This window comes from Urocampus carinirostris, chromosome 6 (assembly GCF_059441175.1).
Source record: "Urocampus carinirostris isolate Australia breed hairy pipefish chromosome 6, RoL_Ucar_1.0, whole genome shotgun sequence".
Classification (NCBI taxonomy): Eukaryota; Metazoa; Chordata; class Actinopteri; order Syngnathiformes; family Syngnathidae; genus Urocampus; species Urocampus carinirostris.
Genome location: NC_142354.1, coordinates 4,710,688 through 4,727,464, shown reverse-complemented (window position 1 = coordinate 4,727,464; position 16,777 = coordinate 4,710,688). Strand labels below are relative to the sequence as shown.

Below are 16,777 nucleotides of genomic sequence, written 5' to 3'. Positions count from 1 at the left end.
GGTGATATGCCTGAGGGCGATCTGTGACTTGCCTGGGGACTACCTTTGATGCACCTTGGGATTATCGGTGACGTATTTTTGGAATTGCTGGTGGATTACCTGTGTTTACCTGTGATTTTTTTCCTCGGGTTACCTATGATAACCTGTGACTTTCCCGTGGATTACCTGTGTTTCCCTGTGACGAGTCTTGGATTATTTTCTTTTTTTGGAGGACTTCTGGAGCTGTCCCTTGAGGGGTTCTGTCGTGATTGCCAAAGTGAATTCACCTGGGGGAATTCATTTGGCTTACTGGAGCTCGCTCTCTAATTGGCTGACGTTCTCCTCTTAAGCGTTCAGCGTCCAGAGGAGGACGTCAGACCGTACTTCTGTATCCCTGTGCGTTTCGCCACGTTACCAAGTACCTAAGACTACTCTCACTTGATTCCTGCCTGCCTTCTGTTTTTGACCTGTTTCCGTTCCACTTTTTCGACCTGCCCTCCCGCCCTGGCCATCGACCTGCCGGCTAAGCTGTACCAATTCCACCTACCTGTCACAGAACTGCCATTCCGTCCGAAGCGGCGGATAATCGACGTCTCATAATCAATTGTCCATATCAGTTTCCATTGCTACACAGATGAAACTCAACTATATCTTCCAATGGAGGAATCTGCCACACTATACTGTGGAAAGTTGGAGGCCTGCCTCACTGAGATAAAAGAGTGGATGTCACTCAACTTCTTGCGCCTTAACTCTGAAAAGACCAAAATGTTAGTTATTGGTCCATCTAAATGCCATGACTTGTTCTCATAAACTGCTCTGAACATTGACAAATGTATCACCCAGAGTGACTCAGTTGAAAATGTAGGTGTCATATTTGACCCCAATCTGTCCTTTCAAACACACATGAAGAATATTACTAAAACAGCTTTCTTCCATCTTCGCAACTTTGCTAAAATTCGTCCTATGCTGTCTAAATCAGATGCGGGGATTATAATTCACGCGTTTGTTACTTCCCATCTCAATTATTGTTATGCACTACTCTCCGCTCTTCCAAAGTCCAAAATCAAGAACCTTCAGCTGGCACAAAATGCTGCAGTGAGGCTTTTAACTAAGACAAGAGAGTTTGATCACATTAACCCGATTTTAGCTAACCTGCATTGGCTCCCTGTAAGCTTAAAATGTGATTTTAAGGTTCTGTTGGTATTATACAAAATCATGCATGGACTTGCTCCCTGACATCTTTCAGATTTAATTTCCCTCTATTTTCCGTTCCGGAGCCATCACTCTGAAAACGCTGGTCTACTAGTGATCCAAAGAGCCAAGAAAAGAGCCACAGGTTCGAGTGCTTTCTCCATCCGGGCCCCGGTGCTGTGATTCGATCTGCAACCTCAGTGGAAATGTTTAAATCTAAGCTTAAAACATACTTCTATTCTATTGCATATGAATAACCTATATTTTATGTAAATAATATGTGTATTATTTGCCCTAATGTAGGTTTTAGATGAGGGAATGGTGTCATAATAGTCTGTAATAATAGTTTGCAATAGTCTTTGTTCTGTGCAGCCCTTTGAGACTCTTTGTGATTAAGGGCCATACAAATAAACATGACTTGACTTGACTATTTTCTATAAAAAGCACCATCCTCCATGAACTTCAGCAGCAGATCACAAGGACTTCCTCAACACTAACCCTAGGTCGATGCACTGTTTCATTGAGAGCCATCGCATGGGAACATGTTTAAGGACCTTCAGGTTTGTGTCCCCAACCAACTCTACCTCCCTTTTCATTTCTTTCTCAAGTTTACCACTCTTATTAAGGTTGTAATAAGCGTCTTTGAGAGCATCATTCAAGTCAATTGGTAGTACATTTGCATTTTTGGTCGTTATTTAAAACAAATGGTAAATGCAGCCAGCAAAGAAGATGGGGACATTTTTCTCTTTGATTTGGACACCCCAACTGTAGTACCTGCCATAACTGGAGCTGAGTGGCAAACAGTTTTTCAGACTGAGATCATATTTCCTCAACTCTGCACATAGAGTATTAGAAACGCTAAGGCCATTGGCAGACACTTCTTTAAATGCTGGAAAAGAGGAATTTGATGTTGAGCTTTTCTTGTCTCCAATGAAATGTCACTATTGGAAAAAATGATCTGAGTTGTCATTGACAGCACCCGCATTAGCAGCAATATGACTTGGAATATTCTTTGCCTTTTGCCATTTAAAGCCTTTGTTCTTTGTGCAGGCAGAGGCACAGTCGTTCACAATTTTTGAATACCAAAAGATGGCTTTGAATAGGGGAACACAATGATCGGCAGCACTCAATGCCAGTGTTGGGAATAATGGGGTTATTTTTTTCAGTACAGGGTAATCTAACTAATTGTTATTTACGGCGTTACAACACCATTACCATTACTGCGTTTACATATGTTTTTGTGTGTATTTACATACTGTCACGACCGGAACGGAAGGAGGACCCAGATGCGTAACGTTACTCACAAGTTTATTGAAATATAGAGGAATAGCAGATTTTGTGCGGGTTTACGTTTGTTTTAGTGCGTCTTTACGTACATTTTTGTGCATGTTTACATACATGCTGATTGTTGTTTTGTTATATTATTTACTGTTTATTTTTGTTGCACTTCAAGTGTAGGATAAGTCTGTTGCTGGTGAAGTGCAAAAACTAATAAGAGGTCCTATAACACAACTCACCTGTCTGTTCTTCTACATTCACCTGACTCATACTGCTCAGGAAGTTTCAAATTCTTTGACATAAAACTTCTTTTAAAGTAACAAAAAAAGTTACTTTCCCTGGTAACTAGTTACTTTTGCTATAGACTAATTCAGTTATTAACTCAGTTACTTTATGAAAGAAGTAGTGAGTATAAATAATTATTTTTTTAAGTAGCGTGCCGAACAGCGGCACGATAGTTTTTATGAAAAATGGCTTACATTGTGTTGGTGAGTGAGTATCAACAGAAGCAGAGTTTGCACCAAAGTAGGAGAAGATGATTGCTGGGATTTCATTGATTTGGCCTTCCCTTGATGATTTTTCCCAGACACAGGTTTCTTTCGCAGTCATTGAGGTCACCGTTATTAATGTGAAAGCCCATTTTACAGTACAACAAGCATCCTCTTTGAGTTGCTGGTGCCAAAAAAAAGGTATTTAATGCAGTTGTCTTGATTTTTTTTTTTTTGCTGACTACTGTTCATTTAATTTTTTTCAATTGCAAATTATCAGGATTACTGTTCTCTCATTTTTGCTTCAAGGTTATGGCTCTATGCTGCTTCAAAAACTTCAAAACAGCATGTGACATAAACATAGGTGTGCACGCTTATGTATGTCCATGGTTTTGCTGATTTATAACAATCTCAATTGTTGATTTTTTTCCGGTCGATTTTTATACATTAATGTTATCTGTAGGCGACTAAATACAAAATCCTTATTTTGGACAATATGCAAAATAAAGTAGTTATTAAAGCTAAATTGTTTTGTGATTACTACGAAAGCTAACGCAACATTGTGAAACTATTATTGTATGGAGGCCCGATCCTGAAATGAGTATAAATAAATGTTTAAATAGGTTGATATCTATAAATTTATGTTGTATGAATAAATGAACACGTAAATAAGTCACATAATACCTAAATATGGGACTATCCATTTTGCCATTTATTTATTCCAGTATTTATCTCATCTCATCTCATTAGCTGCACCGCTTATCCTCAGTGGGGTTGCGGGGTCCAGTATTTATGTTGTCATTTATTTTTTCCTGTACTTTTACACGAATTTTGTGATTTTTTTTTGTGAATTATGTTAGTCACATGAAGAAGCGGGCCAGAGTTTCGCCCTATTAATTGAGCAATCATGAACAAATCATTCATATATGTCACGTATTGTTGGACACACCCAAATAAAGGCATGACACAAGGGGATGATAAAACAGGGAAGTGATCAAATCCTAACAGGGGACGTTTATTTGAGAACAAAAACTAAAATTATTAATGTGAAGGGAAAGTAGAGCTAGCACTACAGAGGAGGGTACACTTGAGAGGGAAACTTGAGAGGAAAACTTGAGTCTTGAACAAAAGATTTGGAAGAAATACCTGGTGATAAAGGTCTTGAAACGAGGTTGGGACAGGTGAAAAAAGTCTTGGGAAGAGTTGATGTCTTGGCGTAGGAATATCATCAGCAGGGTTCAAAAACAAATCAGCAACATAGAGTGGAAGACTGGAGCATTTATAGTAAAGGGTGGCTATTTGGCTGATTGGGAGCACCTGAACAGGGGAATTAGGGGGGGGGGGAGAATGGAGTAATGCTGCCATCTCTTGGATAAGAGGAGGGACTGCAGGCGCTGAACCATGACAATAGGTGAAGAGCTCAGCCATTTTGACCCACCCCACATCTGAACAATGTTTTGCTGTGACACCATATACGGCAAAAAAACAAGAAATACAAGAAAAAGTAAAAAACAAAATAAATACAGAAATAAATATATGACAAAATAAATGACAAAATGCATAAAGATGAGAATGAATTGTTTTATGTCATATATTACGTGATTGGTTTATGTGGTATTTAGGTATTTACATTAATCAATTTATTTAATTATGCATAAATTTATTTCCACAGATTGCAAGATTGGTCCTTCATACTAAAAACAAGTTGGTCCGTTCCAGTCCTCCTATAAGCATCAAAGTGAACTCTGAATAGCTCTAAACCACATCTTTCTGATCACTAACACATTCAAATAGTAACCAAACATAATCAAATACAGTAATAATCCTTGTGGTGCAGAGGAAGTAGTGGGGGGTTAGAGAAGTTGCGGGGATCGCATACCTGTCAACTTATACGTCTTCCATAGGTTAAACATGTATTGATCATCTCAAATTGTGTATGCTGTCTAACAATTTTTATACAGGATTTTTTCTTTTTATAAAAAGAACTTCTCGGTCACTAGCAGCGGACGACAACGTCATTGTAAATTGCTAATATTGTTACAGTATTTCAACTTGTCTGTCTTGCTGTGAGTAAGTAGGTGCCACGTTGTGTTTTTAACATTAATCATAACTTAATAGGGAGGATTTGCAACCATTATTACGCAGCAATTAGCTGAGGTTGACAGTTATGAGGTCGAGAGACTGCTGATGTATGCTAGCACTTACTGTACACTTAAAATTAAGGATGCTGTAACTTTAAATAACCGCGCACAAAATTATTTTTACAGCAAAATTGTTTTTTCTTCTTGCTGCAGTAGTTGGCATGCGCAAACTGGAACAAGCTGATGCTGGCTACAAGCAGTCAAGAGCGGGGAGCAGTCTCTTTTGGCCGTCTCTGGAACTGCTCGTGACCTGGATTTTCCTTCATACAGCGAGCAGGAATTTTGTTGCAACTAAAACTTGTACATCGATATTCTCATGTTCTGCAGTAAACTAGTTTTCAGTATGTTATATGCCTAAATAAAAAAAATGTGCGGATCATTTTTTAACTGCTTAGTTATTGCTGTAATAATAATAATAATAATAATTTCCTTTGTATTGTCATTCTTTGTAACAATGTACACAGAACGAAATGTCGATACATCTGACCCGTTGTAGCGAGTCGATGCAGCCGCAGCCAGAGGGCGCCGCCATTATACCAATTAGGTATGTCTCGGTCGAGGCGCGAACCAGCGACCTCCCAGTCTCAAAGCGGGCACACTACCATCTAGGCTACTGAGCTGGTAAGTCAGTCAGTCAGTAACCTTTCACCTATTTAGTTAGTTGTGACATAACTGTCAAGTATGAGAAAGTTAATTGATACTTTTTTGTGATAAGTTAGTTTGTCACTTTCCAATGTCAACAATGTGCCTCCCAATTTGTCTGGTGCTGCAGTATTTTGTCCTTATACTATACTTACTTGTACTTGGTTCGGCTGTCACCATGGAATGGCAACACCCGTTGAGTTAGCTGCATCTTGAATTGAGGCCAACAACATCCAGCAATCCGATGCCGCGGTAGCCATGAACGAAAGCCATTCTGGATTCCAGCGTCGTAGACCGTAGAGGTGATGTCCTAGAATCAGCTCAGAATCTTGTTTCACTGTTTTGAGCAAGATCTGCAGCTGTCCCAGGCAGGTCAATGGCTCTTCAAATGAAATAGCCCAGTTGTCGACAAAAGGCATAGCCAAACCAATGTCATTGTCTCATGAGGATGGTTTGGTTAAGAAAAGATGTCTTTCTGCGTGGACCATAGTGTTGGATATGAATTGCTGCCAGCGAACCTGAAAGATGCTGATGATCAAACACGTCAAGTTTAAGTGATAAAAGACGCGCTGATGCCATGTTTGATGATCAAACAGAAGGATGGTGCTGATGAGAGCTTGATAGATTCTAATCTTCATTCTCAATGCAATTTCATGCTGGGACCATAGACGGGTGTGCAGGCGCTTGAAGGAAAGACAAGCATTATTGATATGGTTGAGAATATCTTTTTTGCTTTGGCCATGATTATGGAGCCAAGGTATTAGAACTGGTCAACCTCTTCAAGAGAATTCTGTTGAGGGTTATGGGCTGTTTTTCGGCTGAAAGGAATCCGGCAATCAGGAGCTTCGTATTTTGGGTGTTAATCTTCATATTAAATTTAGCGGCAATGCATAGCGTTTACGGCCTGTTGGATTTGTCGAAATGGCCACCAAGAATGGCAATGTCGTCACCATAGTTTAGGCTCATTAGTTTTAAATTTTTCCCCGCATTTTCGCCAGGAAAATTTGCTAGTGCCATGGAAATGGTCTTATCACTGGCATAATAGAACAGCGTTGGTGAGAGAACACGGCCTATTCAAACTCCTGAGCTGACATCCTTATGTTGTGCGCTTCAAGGAATTAAATATCCATTTCAAAAAGGAGGGTTTACTCTATTTATTTGCCATCATGCAGGTTTCAGATCAGGGAAGGTTGTAATGGTGGTCTGTGCAGCCCTTTGAGATTTTTTGTGATTGAGGGCTATACAAATAAATATGACTTGACTTGATAAATATTACTCTTTATAAGCAAATATGCACACCTTTGTATTCCATGGTCCACCCACCCCATGGAACAATGCAAATGATCCAGTGACACTCCTTATTGACATTATTGATATTAGCCACATAGTGTGTTATGGCAACAGCTTGCTGGGCAGGTGAAGGACAAATGGAGGAATGCCAGACGCTCAATGTGAGGATACCAACATGGTGCATTCCCCTTACATGACTCAGCACAACACCTACAATGTACTGAATACACTTTTATAAAAAGCTGGCAACATGTCATCAGACCTCTCCATCAAAGAAAAAAACTTTTTGGAACAGAATAGAATATAATTGTTTTACTGTCATGTAATCAGTCAATATATACTTTTTTCACATATTTCAATGTTTTTTTTGGGTCGTTTCACATGTTTTGATCATTTCAGTGCAAAAAAATGATTTGCTGCACGCTAGCATCAGGGATCCTCATGTTTAGGCAGCTCTCTGTGATGTAAATAAACAACAGTCACAAATAGAGGTCAACCAGTTATTGGGCGGACCGACTATCTGCACCGGTATTTGAGAGATTGATGCATATCGGTATCTGCATTCTTATTTAGGCAACGGGTCGATTATTTAGGCTCAAATGTAGCCGAGCCTCTCTCTCTCTCTCTCCTGCTTTCTGTCTCGGTCGCTACCCACCCTGCGCCTTCTGATTGGACAAGCAACCGGGGTCAGAGCCACTGTAGCAGAGACCTCCCAAATTTTGCACTGAGAGTACAGAAGTGTAAAAGGTAAACAATTTTTGTAGTATTTCCGTAGTAGTATTCCATAGTGGTAGTTTTGTTATATAGTTTTACAATTTTTGTGATATTACTGTAGTTGTATTTTTGTAGTATTACTGGGATAATATTTCTGTAGTCGTATTTTTTTGTATTATAGTATTACTGTAATAGTATTTTTGTAGTGCTTCGATTTTTTTTTCTGCATTATAGCAAAATAATATATAAAGTCCCTGTTTTAAAGCATTAAATTTGATATTTAGTTTAGTAGTCATTTTTTAGTATTTTTGTTGTATTTCTGTAGAAGTATTTTTGTTATTGTTGTAGTCACACGAATGGACTATGAGGACAAAGTTGGCACCAAAAGAAATGTTTTTATTAGTAGCATTTTATTTACTATTGTCATTTTATGTGACCCGCTCTGTCGAAATGAGTCGCAAGTAGCAACGTTCTATTTTTACCTGCCGGCCAATAATTGAGGAAAAATAAGGAAAATCACGAATAAATTCATTTATTTTTACATGTTTTCACTGTTTTGAAAGATATCACATTTAAAAACACTTTCCCCGAGCTTCATAATCCACATAAATGTGGGGAGTAACAAAAACAGTGATTAAAAGTAATATGTTGGATTTTAGGAAAAAAAATCTTCATTCTTTTAATTTTAACAGAAATAAAGATGTGCTAAAAATCTCTTTCAGTCGGGTCTAATTATTTTTTATATGTGTACAAATGCCTTTGTGATGTCATTCAATTTTTTTTACCAGAAAAGGAATGGTGTATTTTTAAAGTTTTAATTTTATAAACGTTTCTCAGGTTTTTGATCAGAAAAAGTTGGATGGAAGGCCGTAATGCAATTATCGATATCTTCAAAATAATTGCATGTAAAGCTTTGACTATGGTATCATTTCAAAGCTCTTCTTATATTTTCCTTTGGTGCCAAAACCCCTAATTTGATATTTGCCTCACTGTGACCCATTTCGGTAGATCAGGCGAAATATTTTAACCAGTTTTAATGAAGGGCCAGATTCTAAAGCCTGCAGACTGCATGTCGCCCGCGGGCCGTTGTTTGCCCCACCCCGAGATAGGGGTATGCCCGTGACGTCACACAAAACCTGTCATGTGTGGGAACGTGTCCCTTCCGTCCATGCCAAAACCACGCCCTTGAGAATTTGATCTTGGGCACACTTGACCAGCCATAATTTAACTCACCCCACAAATGAGAGAAACTTTGCCTGGTTTGCAAATGTCCCTTAAGTGTATGTATCTTAAAATGGAGTCGTTGTAGATGAAGCAATCCACTTAAAAAACAGTCATTGAGCATGGCCCCGCCTTCTCTGCTTCCGTGTGTTCCCTCAGGCAAGTGAGCCAGCCCGGCCGGAAAAGGTGTTTCTCTGGCGGGACTCTGCTTTCTCCCTTCTGCGGTGCCCCCGTCCATTTGAGTCTCAACCACCAACACAAACGACCAACAGCCCCCTCCATCGTCTTCTTGACTGGATCTTGTCTCGGCTCTTACGCCTTCCCTCCTTGCGCGTGTCCCAGCGGCAAAAAGGCGGAGGAGGGGGATTCGGTCTTCCGTTTTATTGGATTGAGAGTCGGGAAGGATTCCGGGTTCCTTTCTGCGGAGCTGCAGTGGTGTGCCACGGCTGTTCACCCCCCTACCCCGATTTGAGTGTATCCACCACTTACGAATAAGAGGGACCAGTATCGATCCATTTTTTTTCGTCCTGTCAATCACCCCCCCTACCCACCGCTGCGGTCCAGTCGAGTCGTTGCCGCGTTGAGACATGGACGAGCCCCAGTGAAGGAGCTCCACACGCCGACGTGATTTGGATACGGAACCCCCGACCGAGGTAAGCTTTGAGTTGAAACTTTGCAGCTCGTTATAACATCGACAATGCCTCTTGGTGAGTTTATAACTCGTTTTAGCTTGTTTCGAAGCGAGGTTGCTGTCGTTGCACTGTTCCCCGCTGGCCCATCTAGCCTGCTTTTCTTTTGCCACAGGTGAGACTGCAGTAACCGAGTTTGCGTTTTTAGAACGGTTCGGCAATCCTCGTTGCTGCAAAGTAGGCGCGTGGGAGGATTGTGGTGGGGTTTAGAGAGTGGAGGGCTTCGGCTCAGCGAAAAGCCCGCGTACAAGCCAGCCCGCATCGTCTCACGGAACGTGGGACGTTTTCACCGCAGTTTTCGCTCTGCTTCGAGATGTTGTCCCGCATATCGTCTCGTAACTCTTAATTCCATGCGTGAATGCTGTACACTTGGCTTCGAGTAGTTTCCGATTTCAACTTTTGATACCGCCGACCAGTTGCTGCCGCCCAACTGCTTCGTACTATCCAAAGCCCGGACGTTTGTATTTTTAAGGAAATTGACGTTTGGAGTGGTGGTTGATATATGCCGAACTGTAGAGCGGGATTCACATAGGGTGAGAATGTAAGCTGATCTGCCTAACTCTTGCTTCAGCCCTTCAAACATGGTGGCGTTTCTTAAAAGGCTCGATTGTCAATGGCGGTTTGGTGCAGACGACCTTGTTACAACGAACGCAAGCGGGGTATGCTTATTTCCGTTCTCTCCAATCAGTTTGGCCTCACCATGTTTTTGTTTTGTTTATGTGTTTGTTGTGTTGCTTTTTAATGGTAACAATTTGTTAGGCTGCAGAACACTGGTTGCAGCTGCTGCGGTGTGTTCGCCGGGTAGCTCGTTCTTCCTGTTGGAGTGGTTTCCCCACCTCGTCATTAGGAGCTGGGCCAGCCTGCAAATAAAAAAACACGTTATTTTCGTAAATAGTGGTTGTGATGTCAAGCACTTGGAATTGAACATAGTCAGTTCTGTTTCTAATTCTTCCTCCTCCTTTTCTGTCATTTTCTTACCCCCTCCCTCGCCCTCTCCATCTGGGTGTGTCCTGACTTATGGCGTCGGGAGGGGGGATCCCGCATCTTCTCCAGCTAGTGACCTCCAAACGAGGGCATTGCTGTCTTCTCCCACTGATGCTGCTGTTTAATCTCTACTTTTTTGGTATAAACACCTCACCGGTTGCTGTTTTGGGTGGTGTTTAATATATCGAGCCATTATCTGCATAGCGTATTCTCACCAGTGTCGCCCAGCTGCCGGAGCCCATTCCTGCTGTTTTTAGGCAGTGGGCATGGGACACCCTTAACTGGTTGCCAGCCTGTCGCAGCCCATGATGTGTAATCTTCAGCCCCCAATAACAATTCCCACCCTCTCTTAAGGTCCTAAAAAGACATTTGCAGAAAATTGAGTCAAGCGAGGGGATATTTCTTCGTGTGCCGCTCTGATTTTTTTTCCTTTCAGAGCGCTGGGGGGAAGAAGTGAGTGATCTACTTAAGAGAAGCTCATGACACATTTGCATTTTCCATTATAGTTCTTTTGCCTTTTGTGTGGTATTTGTGGGTTAGAACTTGACTGTCTGTCCCTCTAGCACAGGGGTTGCGAACCTGTGGCTCTTCTCATGAGTCATATGGCTCGCGAGCTAGATATGGCTCTTCTCATTAGTACATATAGTTCAGAGATAAAACTTTGCACATGCAAATTTCCTCTTGTGTTCCTATTCTGATAGGCACCAAATCGAGATTGGTGCGAATATAGCCGAGGTACCCCTGTAGATTATTTGGTTCTGTGTAGTATTAGAGTGCACAGTCTCAACTTAGTTCAGTTTACAGTCACAGTGTCACAACAACAGACCCCGTTTTGGCTCTACGTCGCTAAAGAATATTTTATATGGAAGCTCATTAATCTGTGTATGTTAACTGTCGAGACACCTTATGATGAATACCCACAGAAAACACTAAATGCCAATCACACAGAGCAATTTGATTGAGTGAGCGGTAGGGGTGGGCGCAGCTATGCACACAGTGCCATCTGCACTGAAGGTAACTGAGCCAGTATCCTTGTTTGAAGTATTTTTTGACATTTTTACAGAAGATCTCTGCCTTCACCTTGTTTTGAAACCATTATTTATGGAAAAAATTAAGGTAATAATAAGTTTCAACAATCTTATTTGTTTAATGGACATTATTCTTATTTTACAAATGTGATCAAATCATCAAACGTCACACGGTAAAATAAAATTTGTTGGTAAGAATAGAGTGTGCCGAGTGTGAAGCGGCCGTGATGAGGATCAGCACCTCCAAGTCCGAGGCCATGGTTCTCAGTCGGAAAAGGGTGGTATGCTCCCTCTGGGTCGGGGAGGAGGTCTTGCCCCAGGTGGAAGAGTTTAAGTATCTTGGGGTCTTGTTCACCAGTGAGGGTAGAATGGAACGGGAGATCGACAGACTGCTCGGTGCAGCGTCTGCCGTCATTCGGACCCTGTACCGGTCCGTCGTGGTGAAGAGGGAGCTGAGCCGAAAGGCAAAGCTCTCGATCTACCGGTCGATCTACTTTCCTACCCTCACCTATGGTTATGAACTTTGGGTCATGACCGAAAGAACACGATCCCGGATACAAGTGGCCGAAATGAGTTTCCTCCGCAGGGTGGCTGGGTTCTCCCTTAGAGATAAGGTAAGAAGTTCAGTCATCCGGGAGGGACTCTGTGTAGAGCCACTGCTCCTCCGCGTTGAGAGGAGCCAGTTGAGGTGGCTCGGGCATCTAATAAGGATGCCTCCTGGACGCCTCCCTCGGGAGGGGTTCCGGGCATGTCCCACCGGCAGGAGGCCCCGGGGGCGACCCAGGGCACGTTGGAGAGACTATGTCTCTTGGCTGGCTTGGGAACGCCTCGGGCACCCGTCTGATGAGCTGGAGGAGGTGGCTGGGGATAGGGACGTCTGGGCTTCCCTTTTAACGCTGCTGCCCCCACGACCCGACTTTGGATAAGTGGAAGACAATGGATGGATGGATGGGTAAGAATAGATGGCAGACCAAAAAGATATAAATACACAAGACAACAGCACGACAAGTGAAACAACTCTTTGGTCTATGTGATGATGAATCAGCCTTTGAAGGACACTAAAGAAATACATTGTACAGTTTGATTTTTGGCAGTGTGTTCATAGTTTATGTTGTCAATAAATGATTCAAATCATGGCGACACATATTCAACAATGTTTGTCACTTGCAATGCTTAGCTTCAGCTGAGAAAAAGTGAAACAAAATTTCATACCGATGTTTATTGAGAAATTAGTTGTGCCTGTTTTACATGAGTGTGGGTTACACACAAATAAATATAGTGTATATGAGCTGTCTTCTGACTTTTTCTCAGCCAAGGGTGTACACTAATGATCACTTTCTCCAACTGGTGATTCACCAGTATAAGATGTGCAATGTCAGGAATCGGTGAAATATCTACTCGCTTTTCCCCCCACTAATGTCTTAAAATAATAATAATAATAATAATAATAATTTCCTTGTATTGTCATTCTGTGTAACAATGTACACAGAACGAAATGTCGATTGCACCTGACCCGTTGTAGCGAGCAGCCGCAGCCAACAGAGGGCGCCGCCGACCACTTTTTAAGTCTTAGGAATGACTCGGCCGGGGCGCGAACCACCCACCTCCAAATGTGCAACAAACAAACTTATAATGTTAAGTTACTGGGTCACAAAAGTAATTTCTCAAAAAGAATTGTGGGAAATTACTTGTGTTGAGGTGGGCAAATATCGGTCTAACCCGCAGGTGTCCATGAAGGCTCAAGTCCTGTATGTTTTAGAGGTTTACCTCGTCAAACACTGCTGAATCATGATAACAAGTATGTGAATCAGGTTCCACAGCACTTACAAAACAGATGTGTATGGGTAATGAAACTTTCTGCACTTTGCCTCCGTAAACTAGAATTTGACATGGGTGGTCCCAACAAATAACCAACTTTATTTGCTTTATTTTGTGATTTTTTTTTTTTGTGGAGGTTGTTTTTATTTGATGTGTCTCCGGGGATCAGGCATTTTAAAACCAAATATAAGTAGAAGCTTAATAAAAGATAACATGTCGGCAGTAGCTCAGGAGGTAGAGCGATCATTTTAGGATTAAGGGATCCCAGTTCGAATCCCGGCTTGTCCGTGTTACATGCCGAAGTGTCCTTGGGTAAGACACTTAACCCCCAATAAGCAGGTTAGCGCCTTACATGGCTGCACAGATCACGGCCGCTATTGGGAAATGTGAAGCACAATGTAAAGCGCTTTGGGAAGTCATTGACTTGAAAAGCGCTATATAAATGCAGATCATTTCATGTCTCTAGAACAATATCTAGGGACATTTGCAACAATTTAGTGTTTGCTACTTGAACCATCTTTAATTAATTACAGTGCGAACTAGTGTTCTCGTTTGCAAACCGCAATGCCATTTGTTGATTTGGATTATGAAATTAAAACTTGAGTGGACCAAATATTGCTTGGTCAGCATTGGTCAGCAGTCGCCTAACCTTTCAGCAAATCGTCAAAACCACCATTCGCAACATATTTTAGTGTTTGCTCCTTGAACCATCTTTGTTCAATTACATTTCCAACTAGTGGCCTGGCTTTAAAATCAGCAGCGTCATTTGTTGATTTGGATTGCGAAATGAAAACTTGAGTGGACCAAATATTGTTTGGTCAGCGCTAGTCAGCAGTCGCACAATCTGTCAACAAATCTTTTAACCCCTTAACGTTCTGACGGCCTGCCGGCTTGGCATCAGACTGTTGAGAAGCAAATACCTGTCTTCACAATGTCACCAGTCACTGAATTACGTCATGCCACATATCATTGGAAGGCTTAAACTCTTGGAATCCAAGATAGTCCGTGTAAAATAATTTAATATTAAATATTTTAAATACAAGGTTTAGTTTTTTGAATTAAGATCCAATTCGATCTGAGATCAAGGAAAGGCTTCAGGCTCAGCTGTTTCCAGCTCAGAACACCACGGTGAACTCATCTGTAGGAATGTGATTGCAAAAAAAAAAACAGGCTAGAATATAAACTTTCTATTTCAGTGTGTTATAACTTAGATTGCTCAATGTTAGAAGCACCTTTCAAAAAGACCAACACCGTCTAGTTACCCAAAACGGTTCAACAACAGCGTTCAATTTATTTTGCATACATCTTTGGGATTTTTGGCAAATTTTACAGGATTTTAAGGGTTTGATTTCTTTGACAACCACTGGCCTGGTTTGCAAACAGCAACGTAATCTGTTGAATTGTAAAAAAAGACTTGACAGGGCTAAATGTTGCTATGTCAGCGTTAGTCAGAAGTCGACCAACCTGTCGTCAAATCGGCAACACCGCCGTGAGTGTCAGATAGAATTAGAAGCCTGGGTCAGATGGGCCTCCAAGATAACAAAACATAATGCAATGTCATGCCGTGTAACACTTACTCAATTAGCAAGCAACCCATTCTGACATAACGGTCCGGCAGACTGCCTGACTGGCGGGGTATGGCGTCACAAGATAATCAACAGAGTCGTCTGGCAAGTGTTTACCTGACAATTGTGCTTGCCCATCGAGTCAATCAATCAAATCTTATCTGGCGCAGTGTTTGAAGCCTGGTAAGGTCTAGCCTGGGCGACTTCCAGTCCCGATATTGAACAGCTGGACATTTATGAGCGGCTGCTTTATGTCTACATCAGCGAACCGCCCAAAAAAAGATAAAGTGGAACCGTGGTAGGTGGCTTACCCATGTCCTGCGGCAAATCCTTTTATTCTTCTTTTTGATTTGTAAATGGATCAGTCTGTTCGCACCAAATGCGAATACTGCTGTAGGTTAATGGTTTGTGTGTATTCAACAGTTTGTGGAGACCGTAGGTGAAGATGATGAGTACTGAAAACCCATCTTATTTTGTATCTTGCTTTTACCAAAACTGCCCAAATATTATTGTGGAGAACAATTGACACTGGGTTTTTTTGACAATGTTTTAGGGAAAAACAGTGGGTGAGTGGGTTTTTGGGTGTGGGTGTATTTGTGTGTTATTCCTTTGAGAGCCGCATCATATATTTCAAGACAAAATTCAACAAAACCACAGAATATGCAACAAAAAGCTAATTCTTCAGCGCATTTTATTTCTCTGTGTGTCATTTAATTATTTGATCAAATATCTGATCTCATCAGCTACACCGCTTATCCTCATTAGGGTCGCGGGGGGGCTGGAGCCCATCCCAGCCATCTCCGAGCAGTGGGCAGGGGACACCCTGAACTGGTTGCCAGCCAATCGCAGGGCACACAGGGACAGACAACTCATTCGCTCATTCACACCTAGGGACAATTTGGACCGGCCAATTCACCTGAAACGCATGTTCTTGGAACGTGGGAGGAAACCGGAGTGCCCGGAGGAAACCCACGCAAGCACGGGGAGAACATACAAACTCCGCACAGGAAGTCTGGAGCTGGATTTGAACCCACGACAGGTTCCCATGACATGAACTGTGCCGCACAAGCGCTAACCACTGCGCCGCCGTGCTGCCCTTGATCAAATATATGAAATAATAATAATGCCAGAGCCTATATGAACAAATATACCACGTAAAATTGGTACTTCTCCTGCAAATACTCAAGATAGTTGAGGCTCATTTTGACCGTCATTTTCAGCTTAAATAATGGTTTCAAAACAAAGTGCGAGCAGAGTTCTTTTGTGTGTGTGTGTGTGTGTATATATATATATATATATATATATATATATATATATAATGTGTATATGTGTCACAAAATACTGCAAACGAGAACGATACGGATATATTTAGGTAATTGCAGAGATTGGTTGAGCGGTAGGGGTCAGCCAATCGAAATGTCTTGGGTGCTTGGCTGGCGTTTTCAAGTGTTTACAGTTTCTACAGTTCTGTGGGTTTTCATCATAAAGTATCTCAACAGTGAACATGGATGGTTCAATGAGCTTCTATATAAAGGATATATTTAAAACGTACAGACAAGTGAAAATTGTAGTTGTAAATTTGCCTTTATATTTTGGACCAAACAATTGGCCTTCTGTGTTGCTTCACCTTCTCATGCACTAAAATGAAAAGTCATAGAGCATTACTATGACCTTTATTCTATCTCCGAGCCAGATGCACTCATAAAAAGAGCCATATCTGGCTTGCGAAGCCATATGTTTCTGACCCCT

At 41.6% G+C, this 16,777-nt stretch overlaps 1 protein-coding gene across 2 annotated transcripts in view; it reads left to right on the top strand.

Moving 5' to 3' along the window:
* Positions 1 to 9,301: 9,301 nt before the first annotated feature.
* The window catches only part of LOC148363595 (plasma membrane calcium-transporting ATPase 1-like), a 139,352-nt gene continuing 131,876 nt past the window's right edge, over positions 9,302 to 16,777 (top strand). For both annotated transcript variants that reach the window (XM_088337535.1, XM_088337534.1), the window contains exon 1: positions 9,302 to 9,597. The gene's annotated coding sequence lies outside the window, so the exon portion shown is untranslated. The remainder of the gene's footprint in view (positions 9,598 to 16,777) is intronic.